The sequence below is a fragment of the Protopterus annectens genome, chromosome 17.part0 (assembly GCF_019279795.1).
Source record: "Protopterus annectens isolate FY-2018-M chromosome 17.part0, PAN1.0, whole genome shotgun sequence".
Lineage (NCBI taxonomy): Eukaryota > Metazoa > Chordata > Ceratodontiformes > Protopteridae > Protopterus > Protopterus annectens.
Genome location: NC_056751.1, coordinates 184,108,748 through 184,122,522, shown reverse-complemented (window position 1 = coordinate 184,122,522; position 13,775 = coordinate 184,108,748).

Sequence of the window (13,775 nt, the reverse complement as noted above, 5' to 3'; positions counted from 1 at the left end):
CTTCCTTTTAAACACTTTAATAACTTCAACCACACATATTTACACAGACTAGGCAGCATATTAGAGCATTCACTATAAACTTATTAGCAGTGCCTTACTGCTCATTAACACTACTTAACTCCACCAGGCAGCATAATATTGACTCACCCTAACCAATGAGAGTGCCAAGTGAAAACAACGGGGTGGAGGGAGAGGGGGAAGGGACTACCCAGTGAACAATTACTAGGGCCCCTCTTCCATCTACCAGTCTGCCTCACAGCCTTTTCTCTCATTAAAGCTAACAACTGTCTCCCAAACAAATTCTACACAAACAATGCCAGCTGCAGATTGAACATGTCTAACCTGATATTGCTAAGATGCACATCAACGTCATGGAACCAGGCTGGATCCCAGTCTGCAAATTCCCAATGTTCCATTACCAGAAAGCTTAAAGCACCATTCACTCTCGCCATGGAACCAGGCTGCATCCCAGTCTGCAAATTCTCAGTGTTCCATTACCAGAAAGCCTAAAGCACCAGTCACCCTAGCCAAAGCACCAGTCACCCTAGCCACCCTGCTAGTCACCTCCATTGCCTTAAACTTATCATCACCCTTCCAAACCACCTTGCGAATTATGGACAATCAAACAACTTTAGCCCCTGGAAACTTCTGCACAACTGACGAGATGTATAACTATCCCCAACAGGTTTCCCACATTGTACTTTTACCTGTTCCACAGCTGGTAACAAATGGCACCAATGCATACTTCAAAAACAACACCAATGGACTTGCCATTTCTCGGGATCTAGACCCAAATTCACTCCAACATGATGCACTTCTGCTCTTCTAGCCACCTAGTAAGTAAAGGAGTGACCCAAAATGACAAAAAACTTCCTTACTACAAAAGAAATACCCACAATTAATCAACTAATACAACTCTGTTTCCTTTATTTTTCTAATGAATATAACTCAAAAATGCCATAGATCATCATCCATCTACTCTTTTACTAACTTCCACAGACCTATCTTCTTCAGCCAAATCGGACTCCCTTTCTATTCTGAAAGAATGAGTGGAATAATAACCCACTTCCACTCATTGTACTTTCAATGCCATCCTCAGCCAAGGTGCAAACTTCCTAGCATCCACTTTTTTTACCCCTCATATCCCCAAAAATGAAGCTCTCGAGCCACTTACCACATGATTTTCACCACTCTACAGCCCATCCCACCAAGCACAGCAAATGTATTCTACTTCATGGCAACACCATCTGCTTACCTTCACCCTCCTGGTCAGTTTTTGATCATCTTAATCAGATTACCATTCCTATTGAAGTAATCCTAAGGTTGTCCTACTGTAAATAACCCAACAATTCACTGCCTAAGTGATCCAAAACACAACCACTTTGTGTAATCCAGCCAACAAAATAGGCAGCATATGTTTGCCTAACAGGAACCTTCTATCCCTTTTCTTTGGATGTTGCTTTTCCTAAACCCTTCAACAACCTTGATATCCTCCAGTCCCTAGTAACATCCCACAGGCCTGACAATTTTACCACAGCACTCAATACTACAAGGAGTATACTAGCCATCCTGACTGCATCACCAACCCTCCACCTCTCCTCTGTTAAAGTGCTGGAGAAACTCCAGGCAAATAGACATGACTTCCTTAACTTGACTGCCTAACTTTACCCAATGATATGTTTGCTTTGGACCCTACAACAAATTGGCCACAGCTCTTGTAAATATATGACCCAATCCTACTTCTCTACATGCAAAATTAAAGAGTCCAAAAACCACAGTCATCTCCCTAATCCTCATCTTTTCCCTTTCCACCATAGATTCCACCTTACCTCTCACTTTCTTCACTTTGTTATGTGGCAGTTTGAGCATTTCCAAATTTGCATCAGGCTCTAGACTTAAAAGGTTAGCATCATAGTTAGTCCCTGTACTTTGTCTTTTGCTAACTGTACCATAAGCTCTACACAGATTGGTCAAACAAACCATTCCCCTGACGTCCAATTATTGCCCGTCTCTGATCAGCAAAAAAATATCTAAATAATGCAACACCCCCATGTCAATCACCCTGTGTTGCCACATCCAGTGCAATGATGTGCTGAATTTTTCAAAAGTGTCACATGCAACTGCACAGCCCACAGGTATAGACTTATTGAAGTGAAATGTACCATCAAGGTGTATGCCCCAAATAGGTCAATCCTGCCTTCTCACTGGCAATAACCTAAATGTTAACTTGTTTCTAACCAGGTATCCTTAAATGACCTGATAATCCAAAGAAGAATAATGTATCTTAACATCTAAGCTATATATATATATATATATATATATATATATATATATATATATATATATATAACAACAGAATCACCTTCTGGAAAACACAAATGATGTATTAACCTAAATTCCCCTGGTGATTTCTTAGGCACTAAATCCAATGGAGATGTTGAATATTGACTAAACAGAGGAAATTAAATGGGACCTAATAGCCTTCCCATAGACAACTCCTTATCCAACAATTTCTGCATTATTCCTTCCTTCCCTAAAACTGGCTTCAAATTATTACAGGTATAATCTGAACCACCCAACTTAGATTTTACAGAAAAAACATCAGAAAACCCCTCCACCAGTTCCTGAGCCACTTCCTTTTTAGGGTAACCCTGAAGGAGAGACTCTAACCAACTGGCATTAAAAGGCTGGCCCCAAATTGAAAGGACAACCCACCTTTAAAACTCATGTGTCCCCCTTCCTCTAACACCAGTCTCCACATCCTGTCCTGACCTAGTACCTTTCACTCTTGTCTCCACAACTTACCATTGATGTTGGCCTAAACACTGAGAACACATTGAATGACCAGCATGTCTTCACATTACTTCCTATTCCTTCTGATTTCTTCCTGACCACACCACCTGATCTATCCAACATGGTCCCCATCCAGGTGGTTAGGATGCCTATGTTCCCATAACAAGGACTTTTCCACTGCCTTGAGCTTACAAAAATATTGATCACACCATAGCCAGGAATTAATCCCCCCAGAACCTCTGTACCCCACTAATAATTAGTAAACAAGGTAATAGAGGGAGTGGCCAAGATAGCTAACCAACAGCAGCAACTGGTGAAAGCTCTGTGACTGGAAACTTTTTCTGCCAGAAAATATAATCAAACAATTAAAATATTTACTTGCTAGCTAATTTTATTCATTAATAGTCAGAGAAATATTTATAGCTTTCAAGATCTTCAAAATCAACAGTTTTTCTCTCAGAACTTCAGCTGTTTGTTTAAGAGAAAAGAGACTTCAACACAATTCACTCAAGAAATGGTACTCAGGATTCTTGTGTTAAAAAAGACATTCAGTCAATATTATCTAGTCTACAGCATATATTACTTAAAATAAACTAGATACAAAACTAGAATGTTTCTAAGAAGAGATCAGAAAGAGGATGGAACATTTTGAAGCTATTATGAAACAACAAGGGACACAAATCAGCAGTATGGAATAGAATTTGAATGATCATAAAAGCAGAATAACTCAATGTGAGTCTCAGACTGAATTTCTTTTAAAACAAAATAACTAGGTCATAGAAAAACTTGAGTTAGAAAACAGACTGAGATGAAATAACATTAGAATTTACTGTATACCTGAAAAGTATAAGGGAGACAGCATAATAAACTTATTTACTACCTGTCTACATAAACATTAAATCTACCTGAAACTTTGTTTTAAAATTGAAAGGGCAAATAGATATCTGAGAGCACATTTTAAGAAAGAAAACTCACTACCATGCTCAATCATAGTTAAGTTCATGTCTAGCTTAGAAAAAGACCAAATATTAAAAGCAGCATGGTCCATCGCACCTATTAAAATACGTGAAAATGTAGTCACATTTGACAAAGACTATTCCAGTAAAGCAATGAGTAAAATAAAACCCTGTTTACCACTGATCAATGAACTTAAAAAGCACAATATTAAAGCCACTTTAGTGTTTCCTGAAAAGAACTAATTATTTCTTTCTGAAGAAACCAAAATATTTAGCACACCAGAGGAGGCATCCACTTTTGTTATCAGCAATAAAATCCTTACTACTGAAGAAATGGAGTGGAACAGTATATCTCTGAAGAGAGAGAGAGAGTGGGATGAATTCTTGGAATACTGTTTATAAAAGTAAAAAATCTAAAAAAATGACACATTCACTGATTGCTGGACTATGATTTTCTGAAACAATAGCTTTGCCTTTTAAGTAAAAGGTTTGCACTGGACTGTAAGCCTCAAAACATATGTAAGTATGTATTTATACTTTAAGCTAAAACACGTTTTCATTATGAGGAATATAAAGCATTAGTTTTACTGTTTTACTATATTTAAAGTGAAAGGCAAAATTTAATTTATAGGTTCATAGTTTGATACTAGGCTATCGGACCTAGGGCCTATACAAGCCTAGCCATAACAATTCCCTGGATATTTCTTCCCACAATATTTACTTCCCTGGACCCCTGTCTAGCAGGGTGACTGAAGTGATCCCCGGGGTGAATTTCCTTTCTCCCATCCAGTCATCAAGGTTCCTTTTGAAGAGGGCCAAGGAGGTGCTCTGCTTGACATGTATGGGCAGTCTATTCCAGAGTATGGGGAGTCTCTTGGTCAGGAATCTATCCCTCCAGCATGTTTTGTTCATTGTGATGACAAGGTTTAGATCCCTGGAGCATGTGGCTCTGGGGGATTAGGATTTCTTTATGTGGAGCATGTCCAATAGCTCAGGGTTTGACATGGCCTTGTATATTAAGCAGAGATCACCTGTAAGTAGACAATATGCCACAGAATATAGCTGGAGTTTTTTTAGATGGACAGCAAAGGGCTTCTGCTTTAGGCCTGTGATTCTTTTAGTGAGGCATTTCTGCAGCCTTTCCAGCTGTTGCAGATGTCTTGTGAGGTACATACCAAATGGGGCATTGTACTCTATAATGGGTCTAATGAGGGATGAGTACAGTGGGACAATTTTTTGGATGAAAGGCTCTTAGTGATGAGGTGTGCCACATAGAAGGATTTCCTGATTTGGAAAACTGTTTACCTATAATTGTATTTCTAAATGTTAAACAAATATTGTCTGTAAGAAAATGTCTTTAAGTTATAAGCAATATAACTGGTAACTTAAAAGTTATATAAGTTAAGAATTGTATTTTATTTATTCAATGTGACTTAGTATGTGTATTGCTAAGTTAAATGAATGTTAGATCTAAATAATATGTTAATTGGAAGTGTTAAAGTGATGGTTATTTTGTTTTCCAAATTCCTGTATAACACATTTCTTTCACATTTCATTTATGAAACAACAGACACACTGAGTAAGCTTGAGAACAAAAGAATGTTCCATTTCTTCAGAATGCTGCAATTTTTCCACCTTCACCTGTGCTGAAGAAAATCTAGGTCAAAGTTCATCACTGATGTCTGTGAAAGAAGGAAAAAGAAGTTTCTATTTTTTTTTCTTTTCTGTGAAAAATCTTCTCAAAATAACACATATTTTCTTTTCTTAGAAGTGAGGAAGTGATAAGATAAAAGCTATAGTAATGTTATAATATATAATATATATAATATATAGTAATATGCTATAATTAACACTTATGCTGCAGTGTTATTAACTTTAACTATACATATTAACTGTACAGATTAATTGAAAGAAGTAAACTTAGATGTTTGTTACTGATTAGAACAGCTTAAAAGAACTAAGATAAATGAGAAAATTACAGAGAAAATTAGCAGCTGCTGTGTGCTGTAAATTGTCATTTTCACATGCTATAGTCAGAATCTGATGCATATAAAGTTTTGATTGGAACAGCAGTCCACAACAGCTAAACACATGTATTCAAATTAAATAAGTAAGAATTCCTTGATATATATATATATATATATATATATATATATATATATATATATATATATATATTATTAGAATTAATAAGAATTAATAAGAGTAACCATCTTATGAATATGCATATATACATGGAATGCAATATCTACTATGTAAGATTAATAAAAGAGCAGTATCAGTAAAATCAGAAATATGTACATATACTATAATATTTAATAAAGAATTGATGATTAAATAGCTCCTTGATGGGAGGTTTTAGAAATACAAGATCTGTAGAATAAAATAGAATAATAGTGTTTTAGTCCCTTTAGTCTTATACACAGTTTAGGCATAATTTTCTCAACCACTGGAGAGGTTGTGGATAGCAATTAATAAAAAGCTGAAGGATTTTATCTGGGAGGGGAAGACAACAAGAATAAAGTAGGATAAGTTTATTCTTTAAACAAAACAGTATGGATTAGGATTACCAAATTTGAAGGAGTATTTCAGAACAGCACAATTAAGGTTCCTATACATAGCACAATAAGAAAACTATAATTCAAAATGGAAAGAGATTATGATGATGATGAAACAGAGGGAAGCTCAAGAAACAAGGAGAGCCTAGTATTTTGGATGCAGACCTTTAAAGAGAATAACAATAATCATACAGAATATTATCTTCATAAAGTAACATAAAATATTTTAAGAAGTAAGCCAACACAGGAATGGAGAAAGGAGATTCTGCTGATAGTGATGACTACAATTAGGTATAGAGACAATAGGCAAGAGCGTACTGGAATATATTGGAGAAAATTGCTAAAAGAACTAATGTATTGGAAGCAAATAACCAGAGAGGAAAAGGTAATATAATGGGAAGACACCAAGAATTTATTTGGACTGCAGGTTAGAGATTGTCTTCCATATCAATGATTGATATCGGAGTATAGACAAAGAAAAAGAAATAGGGGGGTCCTAAATGAAAGACCAGTATTGGTAAAATTCTTAGTAGAATCTAGAACAGACGTTGCCATTAAGAAAGGAATATTTTGTAAAGCATATTAAAATATTGCATGATAACTATAAGAATCAATCTGAGGAAGTTAGAAAGGATTGGGAAGAGAGACTGGATAAGCAATTCACAAAGAAACACTGGGGGAATACACGTATGTCTCCCAAATATGCAACATACTCTATACGATTTGGAATCTTTGCTTGGAAGTGTTTACATAGGTATTTTTATACCCCAAGTAGACTCCAAAGAATTTTTCCTCAGGTAGACAACACATTCTGGTGGTATGGTGGGGAAGAAAGAAGTAAATGGGAACATATTTTCTGTGAATGTAATCACTTGGCTGACTTTAAAGATTGCCTGCAGACTGCTCTTTCAGAGATATTGGGTGAACACGGTTATAACTAAGGAAATTAATTTTTGAGCTATGATACAGAATTGGAATTGCCTAGACATAGTAAGGCCTCACTGAGTCTAATTATGATGGCTGCTAAAAAAGCAGTCACTAGAACATGGAAATCAAAAGTCTAAAACAAGTTTCTAGAAATACTGAAAATAGTAACAGAAACAGGAAAAAAAATGAGAATTGTGGTATCAAAACATGCAGAGTAGGAACGACATTTAAAGGAAGCCAGGATTTGAATGACCTATATAATGTTTGACTGAAAATGACTGGATATATTATAAATGGTGTATAATGTTTGCAGCTACAGTTGTGTCAGCATGGTTTGTAATGTATAATGTTTGCAACTAAGATTTTGTTGGTATGGTTTACATTCATTTATAATTGATAATTTAATAAAGATAAAAATACTTCCACGACTATGAAGAAATATAATACAGCCAAACAGGTGTTGAGCACTTTCATTCCTTTATTAGTATATGGGACTTCATCAGAATAAATATGCACTGTGTGGTTATGTGCTTTTCAAGGATGTTGTATTAAAACAGTTGCAACCCATAAATATCAAGTTATTCACATGTAAAAAAAATACCAATTACAGTAGCCAATAGGAAAGCTCTGCTAGGTAGGACTAAAAAAAAAAATATGTCTACCATCTCAGAGCGCATCTAGTATTCAGGTTGTCATTAAGACCTGGTGGAGTGCCAGCATTCAAATAGAATTGCCATTTCAGTTCTCTTATTTGTAAAAAAGTGTCACAGTCTCCAAAAAATGGATCCAAGTGTTCCAGTACAAAGAATTTAAAGCCACAGAAATTATTACATAACAAATTATGTTTGCTTAAAACATTAGCATGGTTTCTATGTCTTATAGCAATGTTGTGTTCCTTAATATGATCAGCCAGATGTCTAAATGTTTTACCTGTGTAAAAAAGAACTGCATGTATTAGAAATACTTGCATAAACAACATGTGTGTAACAGCAATCATAATACTCTTTGAAATAAATAGTAACACTGCAGTGTTTAAAAACATAGTTGTTTCCTGTAAGAATAAAGTTACAAGCGACACAATCACCGCATTGAAACATGCCTGGGGGCCTGTCATTAACTCCTCTGTTTAAAAAAGAAAAGATAGTACAAAAAAAGGTAGAATACTAGTGGGAAAATAAGACAAAAAATATATTTAAATAGCAAACTGCTTTTAAGAAAGATGTCTATTGCATATACCTGCATATGACAGAAATATGAATATACAAGATCTTATACACTTTACATAGAGAATCATAAAAAATATTTCAAAAGAATATAAAAGCTGAAATTTGAAGCTTGGTCATGTGAACTTTTTTACATGTTGAATTTATTATATTCACTAAGACTACTTGAAATAGCTCATTTCATGAGTCAAAGCTAAAACGCGAGTGTTTTATTGTTGAATCAGTACATTCATTTCATAGAAAGTAAAGCAGATTTTTTCAATATATTTAAATCTGGGAAAGGATAATGGGATTTAAACTGAACACTTTGTAACTTTTGAATAAAATACAGATTGAAATTCTTTTTTTGATTCCATAGAAATAGTAAGATATTCTCTTCAACCTCAGTAATGTGCATATTTTTATGAAGTAGTTTAATAAGCTAACGTTTTTTAAATATTTTAATATTTGATGCATTAAGACTGTTACAGGAATTTGAAATATAGGCACTAGTACTTTAAAAACTAATTCAGTGGTTTTCCTTAGAGCCATAAAATATGTGTGTCTTTTGATATGATAAATATATATGTACATTTATCTCTCTTTTGAATTATAGTTTAGTATGATAAGATTACCTGTGACCTGTAAGTTTACACGTCTTTATCTCTTCAGGTCCTACTCTGTTATATTTATTTATTTAGAGATCAAGTTATAATAACGTTAAATGAGTGAATAATTTAGGAATATAAAATGGCTACTTTATACTGCTATTAAATAAATAGTTATATAGTATACTATTTGTTAGATTACTTAATGTTTATGATTAAGAGAAGAGAATTATTAAACTTGTATGTAGTAATTGGGAATAATTTAAATGGCAAAATATATAACTTAATTAATAGTTTCTTATTATTTTGACCTATATATAATATTTAATCATATTTGAGTCACTTTAGCTTTTGGCTATTTTTTTGGATAACTTTTTAGGTGTTGTTACATACAGCGGTAGTTTAGCAGTTTGACTATTCAACAGGCAGGCTAGGAACTTTCATATCCATGGTAGGTTGTGTTATAGTTGTTGACTTATCTTCATTTTTGTTATTTTTGAATTTTAGTAGTTTAGTTTGTAGAAAGGAAGAATTCAAAAAAATCTGGAATGACAAGATATTGTCAGAAGAATACATTAGAGTCTTATATATAATTAAATTAATATGGTGGATAAATCTATCATATTAACTTTTAAAAGAAATATTTTTAAATTCACAGTATGGATAGTTTTAATCTATTATCTATTAACGTAAATTGACTAAATGTTAACAAAAGGAAATCATTAATGAGATATCTAAAATTAAATAAAGCAGACATTATATTCTTGCAAGGGACTCACTTGATAAAGATATACAATGTTATCATCTGCTTCTTTTAACAAAAAGAGGAGAAAAAATGCTATACTTTGGAGAAACTCCAGTGTAATGCCTAAGGTCACAGAATCCTTTAATAATCCTAAAGGAATGTATACATTTGTAATAATTATATATAATGGCATACTCTATAATACATCAGCTAATTTTCACTGGATCTCTGGTATAGGTGCAAGAGTGGCTAAAGAACACTTAAGAAAAAAAAACTGCCACAATGAATAAGACACATAATTCCAAGTAGTAAAACAATAAAACCAGCTAACACAGCTAGAAAACGATAATTCATACAAATGTGCTTAAAAATCAGTTTCTCAGAGTAACTAGGATAAATGGTAATGATGCTACTCAGTTGAATATATTTAAATATATGAAAGAGTATTTCCTACATAGGGGATATTCTAAAAATGAGATTAATCATGTAATTGAAAAAGTTTTTCCACATAGGAAAGATTATGCTAAGATGTATTACTCAGAATCTGCCAATGAAAGTATAGTCAGACAAAATAATATGGCTGTTAATGATAAACTTGGAATGAATTTGATGTATACCAATAATGTAAATCTTATTTGTGATGTCACCAGGAAAAATTGATCAGTCCTGATGATAGATATAAATAGCTTTTGGGAGATAGACTTAACTTTTGTTTTAAGAATGAAATGTCATTGAAACATAGGTGATGTATAATTGTAGCAGCTCATTACCTTCTGTATCTGATAGGATTGGCACTTTTACATGTAGAGCCTGCAATATGTGTCGATATATATGTACTATACCTATGTTATCTATCCTTCTACTGGTCATTTTTATAAGTTCAATTTTATGTCAGTTTTAGTAGTATTAATCTGGTATATTTGGTTTCCTGTACCAGTATGTAAATCTTTTTATGTTGGGAAAACTATTCATACATTTAGAGAATGCATTAGTGAACATATATATGATATGAGAAGAGGGAATGTATAGAATGCTTTAGATAAACATATACAAGTAGCATGTGGTAATCTTTTCTATTTTTAGTATTACAGTTATTTCATGTGAATCTTAGGGGTGGGAATGTAAGGAATCCCACTGTATCTCTTTTGTTAAAATGGATCCTAGAATTACAGGCTGACAAAGGCTTAGGTTTGGATGATGCTGTTCCTTTAAAACCTATATTGAGATCATGTGCACCGGGCTGGCTCATTAACTTATTATTTAAGTGTTTACATTATTTAATGATTTATGGTCTGAGGAAGTGCCTTAGAGGTGTGAAAGCACTTACCTTATTTTATTTTTAAATAAACTTATTGTTTTCTAGCTGTGTTAGCTGTTTTTTGTTGTTTTAATAAGGATCACTTAAACTTCAAAGTCATTGGAAGGGTAATTTAATTTTATCAGGAGATTTTAACTGAATATTTAGTATAGACGATACAAGTTAACAGAAAAAAGCTAACATGTTGGCATCAGCTAAATTACTAAATAGATGGATTAGTAATAATAATTTAGTTTATTTACTATTATAATCAGAAGATAAATGACTAAATAGATGCACCACCAGCAAAGGCAACCATCATCAAAAACTTCTCCAAAACTGACTTTGAGCTCCTAATAACAGAGGTGGCTAACCTCACGTCACCCATGCAAATGGAAAATAGGTGCATGACCACCAAATCATACACCAATGCACTGTACGAACACATACATAAATGAATGGAACTAGCCATATCCAACAGAACCTCCTCCAAAAAAAAGGAAACCAATCTGGTGGTCCCCTGCCATTAACAAACTCTACAACAAAAGGAAGAAACTGTTGCAGAAAAAGGTGAAGTGCCAAGACTGGAAAACTCCCTTATTAGCCTCAACAAAGAGTTGAGATCCCTCATCAAAACTTCTAAAGCTAGCTATGAAAGCAGAATTGTGGCAGACACTAAAAACAACCACAAAGTCTTCTACAGTTATATCAAGAATCTCCACAGCAATACCCAGATTTGCTCTGAGTTACTGCACAATGGTACCTCCTATACTGAGCCAACAGATATTGTCAACATACTGGCTGACAGATTCAGTGCCAACTTTACCCCTCTCTCCCTCCCTAAAGGACCAATTACAATACCGGAAGAATGCCAGGCACCCAGCATTACTGCAGCATTTTCCAAGGCCAAGAATACAGCTTCCATGGGAACCGACAATATCTCTGGCTGTGTTCTACATGAACTACAAAGTGAACTAGCACCACACCTGTGTACCCTGTTCAATCACAGCCTCACCTCAGGCTTTGTCCCAACGGAATGGCGCATTGCTACAGTCATCCCTCTCCATAAAGGGGAAGCAACTACAGATCCTGGGAATTATCGCACCCATTAGCCTGATGAGTCTGATATGTAAGGCTATGGAGTGCATCATCATGGACCTAATTAACAAGGATATAGGAAATCTCCAAACTCTGGATCCCGTGCAGTTTAGTTTTGTGAAGGGTAGATCAGGCCTGCTCAACCTGGTTGACTTCTCTGAGTCAGTCACCAGAGCTGTGGATGAGGGCAAGGCAGTTCATACAGCCTACCTCGATCTGGCCAAGGCCTTTGATACCATTCCCCCACTCAGGAATTATTGACAGACTCACCAAACTAGGCATCAACCTCTATATCACTAGGTGGGCTGCAAACTGGCTCACAGAGAGAACCCACAGTGTGAAAGTAGCGGACTCCAAGTCAGACTGCCAACCAGTTCCGAGTGGAGTCCCACAGGGATCGGTCCTGGGTCCTCTCCTGTTTGGCATCTACTTCTCAGAAGTCCAGGCCAACAGGGAGGGACTCTGGCTGACCAACTTCACAGACGATTGCAAGCTTGGAGCCATTATTAACTCCCCAAGTGATGTAGACATCCTACAGAAAGGCCTTACTGACACCAATGACCGGTGTTGAAACCATGGCCTTAAGCTTAATGCCAAAAAATGCGTCCTCATTCCCTTTGGGAAAAACTCAGTTCCCACTAATTACCACATTGATGGTAGCCCACTGAACACTGAAGGTGTTATAAGAGATCTGGGGGCACAGGTTGACAGGAACCTCTCCTTCGACCACCACATTGCCACTGTGGTCAGAAAGTCCTTCTATGTGGCACATCTCATTACCAAGAGTTTTGCATCCAGGAAGAATGAGGTCATCTCTCTCTACTCTTCCCTCATTAGATCAGTCATCGAGTATAATGCCCCATTTGGCATGTACTTCACTAAACACCTGCAACTGCTGGAAAGGCCACAAAAGTACCTCACAAAGAGGATCCTAGGCCTTAAACACATGCCCTATATGGACAGACTCAAAAAACTCCAGATTTTCTCTGTCTCATTTCATCTATTAGGAGGTGATCTCTGCTTGACTTACAAAGCCATGTCTGACCTAGCCCTGTTAGAAATGTTACACTTGAAATCCCAATCCTTCCCACCACATGCTCCAGGGACCTCAACCTCATTACTGCAATCAGCAGGACATGCTGGAGGGACAGGTTCATAACCCAGAGACTGCCCATGATCTGGAATACACTTCCCATGCATGTCAAGCAGAGCACCTCACTGACCCTTTACAAGAAAAATCTTGATGAGTGGATGGGAAATAGAAAATTCACCCTGGGCTCACCCCAGTGGCTCTACTTGATAGAGACACCGGAAACTAACAGTGGCATGATGCCAGGGCACTTCTCTGGGCCTGGTACACACATATGAGCCTATGAACCTATAAGTCATTGTTCTTTACTCATTGTTCATATGCACATTCGATGAAAACTAGAATTTATAGATTTACTTAATAGAGTGAATTATTTCAAAACTATTCCTTGTCCTCTATCTGATCACAATGCATTAAATATTAATATAGAAATAGATATAAGGAAATTTCAGATTATTATGTAATCACAGTGTATATATGATGAAATTAAAAGAGATTAAG